This window comes from Sarcophilus harrisii, chromosome 3 (genome assembly GCF_902635505.1).
Source record: "Sarcophilus harrisii chromosome 3, mSarHar1.11, whole genome shotgun sequence".
NCBI lineage: Eukaryota > Metazoa > Chordata > Mammalia > Dasyuromorphia > Dasyuridae > Sarcophilus > Sarcophilus harrisii.
This window is the reverse complement of record NC_045428.1, coordinates 593,996,692-594,002,438: the sequence shown is the minus strand read 5'-3', so window position 1 is coordinate 594,002,438 and position 5,747 is coordinate 593,996,692.

Here is a 5,747-nt window from a genome sequence, read left to right as displayed (position 1 = left end):
TATTGTGTATCTAATTTATATTTTAATGTATTTAACATCTACTGGTCATCCTGCCATCTAGGGGAGGGGGTGGGGGGTAAGAGGTGAAAAATTGGAACAAGAGGTTTGGCAATTGTTAACGCTGTAAAGTTATCCATGCATATAACCTGTAAATAAAAGGCTATTAAATAAAAAAAAAAAATGATCAGTTGCATCTATTTAAAACTATCAACAAGCCACATATGTAATGGACATAAACTAGAACCATTCCCAATAAGATCAGGGGTGAAACAAGGTTGCCCACTATCACCATTACTATTCAATATTATATTAGAAATATTAGCTTTAGTAATAAGAGAAGAAAAAGAAGTTAAAGGAATTAGAGTAGGTAACGGGGAAACAAAATTGTCACTCTTTGCAGATATGATGGCATTCTTAGAGAATCCTAGAAAATCAACTTAAAAACTACTAGAAACAATTCACAATTTTAGCAAAGTTTCAGAATACAAAATACATCCACAGAAATCATCAGAATTTCTGTATTTTACCAATAAAGTCAAGCAGCAAAAGATACAAAGAGAAATTCTATTTAAAATTACTGTAGATAATATCAAATATTTGGGAGTCTATCTACCAAGACAAAGTCAGAAACTATATGAACATAATTACAAAACACTTCTTATACAAATAAAGTCATACCTAATCAACTGGAATAATATCAAATACTCATGAGTAACCTGAGCTAATATAGTAACAATGACAATTCTACCTAAATTAATCTACTGATTCAATGTCATACTAATCAAACTGCCAAGAAATTATTTTACCAAGCTAGAAAAAAATAATAACTAAGTTCATCTAGAAGAACAAAAGAGCAAGAATTTCAAAGAAATCAATGAAAAAATACAAACAAAGGTGTCCTAGCTGTACCAGCACTAAAACTGTATTAAAAAGCAGCAGTCATCAAAAATATTTTGTACTGGCTAAGAAATAGAGAAGTTGATCAGTGAAATATGTTAGGTTCCCAACACACAATAGTCAACAACTATAGTAATCTAGTGTTTGATAAACCCAAAAACTTCAGTTTCTGGGATAAGAACTCACTATCTGATAAAAATTTCAGGGAAAATTGGGAATTAGTATGGCAGAAATTATGTATTGAGCCATGCCTAACACCCTATACCAAGATAAGGTTGAAATGAGTTCATGATTTAGGAATAAAGAGTGATACTATAAGCAAATTAGAAGAACAAACAATAGTCTACCTCTCAGATCTGTGGAGAAGGAAGGAATTTATGACCAAAGAAGCACTAGAATAATTATGGAACACAAAATGGATAATTCTGGTTACATTAAGTTGAAAAATTTTTGTAAAAACAAAACTAATTCAGACAAGATTAAAAGGGAAGCAGTAAACTGGGGGGAATTTTACCTCTAAGGGTTCTAATAAAGACTTATTTTAAAAAATAGAGAGAATTGACTCAAATTTATGAAAATACAAGTCATTCTCCAATTGATAAACGGTCAAAGGATATGAGAAGACAATTTTCAGATGAAGAAATTAAAACCATTTCTAGTCATATGAAAAAATTCTCTAAATCACTATTGGTCACAGAAATGCAGATTAAAACAACTCTGAGATTCCATTACATACCTTTCAGATTGGCTAAGATGACAGGAAAAGATAATAATGAATGTTGGAGGGAATGTGGGAAAACTGGGACACTGATACATTGTTGGTAGAACTGTGAATGAATCTAACCATTCTGGAGAGCAATTTGAAACTATGCCCAAGTTATGGTATATGAATGTTATGGAATATTATTGTTCTATAAGAAACAAACAGTAGGATGATTTCAAAAATGCCTGGAAAGATATTATGAAGTGAGTAAAACCAAAATAGCATTATATACACCAATAAGATTATACAAAGATCAATTCTGATGGATGTGGCTCTTTTCAACAGTGAGGTGATTCAGGCCAGTTCTGATGGTCTTGTGATTGAGAGAGCCATCTGCACTCAAAGAGAGAACTGTGGGGACTGAATGTGCATCACAACATAGTATTTTCATTTTGTTGTTGTTATTTGCTTGCATTTTGTTTTCTTTCTATTTTTTTCGCTTTTTGATCTGTCCTTGTTCAGAATGATAATTGTGGAAATACGTATAGAAGAATTGCACATGTTTAACATATATGTGATTACTTGCCATCAAGGGGAGGGGGTAGGGAAAAGGGAGGGAAAAAATTTGAAACACAAGGTTTTGCAAGCGTGAATGTTGAAAACTTATGTACATATGTTTTGCAAATAAAAGGCTTCATTTTAAAAAGAATAAAAAAATGAAAAACAAGAATATAAAATCTGACACTTTCTCTATTTGCCGGGCATTTTATCTGTCATGCTCTGCATATAAGTTAAATAAGTCAGATGGCAATATACAGCTTTGTCATAATCCTTTTATCATCTTAAACCATTTAGTCCTTCTATGTTGGGTTCTAACTGTTGCTTCTTGACCCACATACAGACACCTTAAAAGACTAATAAGATGATTCTGTACTCCTATTTGTTTGAGGACTTGGCACTTTTTTTATGATTCATACTCAAAGGCTCTAATATAGTCAATAAAGCAGAAGGAGATGATTTTCTGGAACTCCCTCACTTTTTCAATAATCTAATGTTGGCAATTTTGCATCTAGTTTCTCTGCCTCTTCAAAACCAGCCTGCTTATATTATTACTGACCTTATATCCCAGAAATGATAAAGAAGGGAAAGGGACCTGTATGTGCAAAAATGTGTGTGGCAGCCCTTTTTATAGTGGTTAAAAACTGGAAATTAAGTGGATAACCATCAATTGAAGAATGGCAGAGTAAATTGTGGTATATGAATGTTATGGAATATTATTGTTCTGTAAGAAATGACCAGTGGGATGAATATAGAGAGGCTTGGAGAGACTTACATGAATTGATGCTGAGTGAAATGAGCAGAACCAGGAGATCTTTATACATTTCAAGAACAATACTACATGAGGATCAATTCTGATGGACGTGACTCTCTTCAACAATGAGAGGATCCAAATCAATTCCAATTGATCAGTGATGAACAGAACCAGCTACACCCAGCAAAAGAACACTGGGAAATGAGTGTGGACCACAGCATAACATTTCCATTCTTTCTGTTATTGTTTGCTTGCATTTTTGTTTTTCTTACCAGGTTATTTTTACCTTCTTTGTAAATCCGTTTTTCTTGTGCAGCAAAATAACTATATAAATATGTATACATATACTTTATTTAACATATATTTTAACATGTATGGGATTTACTGCCATCTGGGGAGGGGGTGGAGGGAAGGAAGGGAAAAGTTAGAACAGAAGTTTTTGCAAGGGTCAGTGATGAAAAATTACCATGCATATGTTCTGTCAATAAAAAGCTATAATAAAAATTAAAAAATAAAAAAAGCAAGAAAGAAAGCAGAAGAAAAGAAAAACAGCCTGCTCTTCTGGTAATTTTTAGTCTGAATGAGGGCACTGATATTCTGTCTGGGCTTGATGAAGGGAGTTAAGTAATCTGGGTTTCAGGGGGAAAAAATTCACACATTTTTCTTCCCCTACCCCCACACTCTCAGTTGTCATCCTGAAATACAGGACCTTTTATCTCTGTGACAGGAAATCAAATGGCATTTCAAGGGGCCTGTGGCTAATACTGAGTGACCCTTCTTCTCCTTGAGTGGGAGGAATCTGTGCAGGATAAGGAGAAAATAAGATGCAAGGATGCTTTTGTTTGTCCTTCATTTTTGATGAATACCAATGAAATCACACGGTGATGTCTTGATTTGTGCATAAAATGGATTTGTGTGAGGCAGAGCTGTGCAAACACATTTGCCTCATTCTCTCTTCTTGAGTTGTTGAAGCCCAGTAGCATGACAATAGTCTTGACAATTGGTAATGACCTGTGGTAATGACTTGTGGTGACAGTAGATGATCTGACCAAACTCCAAGCCCTTCACAATGCCTAATTCTATCACCTTCATGGCCCTAAAATAAATTGTTCTCATCTAAGTCTCTTCATGCTTGGAATAGACAGTCCTTTATTTTACAAACAGGCTTGGGAGCTGTAAGTTACCCTCACCCTAGTTATCTGTAACTTCCTGGGAAATGGGAAACTACAGAAGGTGGGAAGGGACAAAAACGTAGAAGAGAGGAAGGAGAAGCAAGTGAGAGACAAAGTCCATGCCCTGTGGGGTCCATGTGATCCTTGCTGAACTAAGAGCTCCAGGTTTGAAGAAAGAGTCTTCGGTTCTGTAGAGAAGGAGAAAGAAACAGAGCAGAGAGACCAGAACTTCCCAACAGAGAGAGCACTAAGCCTGATTACAGGCAGGGACAACTCCAGGGTTTGTACCTGGGCTCTGTGAAGGGAAGATACAAATGCAGGAGGAAAAAGCAGAGATTACTACTGAAGAGAGAAATGATCAGAGTGCTACACTGGAGAACTATCCATAGTGAAGTCACCAGATCTGCTCAGATCTAATGGAGATTAGGTTCTGACCCTTAGAAGCTAGGAGATTCTGACCCTAAAATAGACAACTGTCCAAGGACTAGGAGAAAGACCAGTCTCAGGGACATGTGTTCAAGAAATAGTCTCTGCAGACCTATCCAGAGGAGTATTCCCTAAGCCTAGGTCAAAGGAAAAGTAGCATCTCAGAGCCATCAAATTACAAGCCTGAGACTCAGATCAGTGTCCAGCCCTATAATTGAACAATCTCTGAACATATAAAGGAACTTTTTACAGTCAAAGGGGAGCTATTTTTGAACTCCTTCCCTGATGTTTACTAACTATGTGACTATGGACAACTCAGTTACCTTAGTAATCTTGTGCTTATCTGAAGTATTATCTCTCTCTCCTGAGGCTGTTTGGGAGTAAAACTCTATCAGTCTTAAAATCTCTTGCATTTGAATGGTCTGAAAGCTTCTGAAAATCACTGGGTAGGATAAAATACCAGACACTGAGTTACTTTCTTAAACAAAACTGCAAAGCATTCAAACTTTTCAGCAGAAAAGGCAATTCCTATGGTGTGGTCATGTTTACATGCCAAATGTACTTGGCTAAAATACTATTTTATGGAGAACTCACACAAGGGAAATGTTAACATGGTGGTCAGAAGAAGGCATATACTCTCAAGATCTCTCTGACAAACTTTGGAATTGGATTTGTGACTTGAGAGACACTGGTCCAGTACTGCACAGTATGGGTATGCTCATCAAACAAAGTGCTGTGCTCTATGAGCAAAGCAGAATTGAAGTAGCTCAAAAGAAACATGAGCTGCAGAGATAAGTCAAGAAGCTGCCTAAGCTTGCAAGGGGTCAGAGAGGAGCACTCTGGGAGGAAGTTTCCCTCAGAAACAATGCTCAAACTTCTAAATAATTTCTGAAGTGATAGGATCTACAAAAAGATGGAGTGAAACAAGTTTCCAGATTAACAGAACTTGTAAGAACATCTTACAAATGTCCTTACAAGACTTTTGTCATGCTACTGGACTTCAACAACTCAAGAAGAGAGAATGAGACAAATGTCTTTCCACAGGTCTGACTCACACAAATCCAAAGGTCTGTCTCACTTGGGTAAAAGAGAAGTACAGCCCAGTAAAGGCATGGTATGGGCAATCTAATAGGAAGCCCTTAGTAAAAATAGCAACTGAGGGCCTTTGGTCCTGGCTCAACAGGCCAGTGGAATAGCAGGGGAGTGGCAGAGCCTCCAACCTTTGAACAAATGGCAA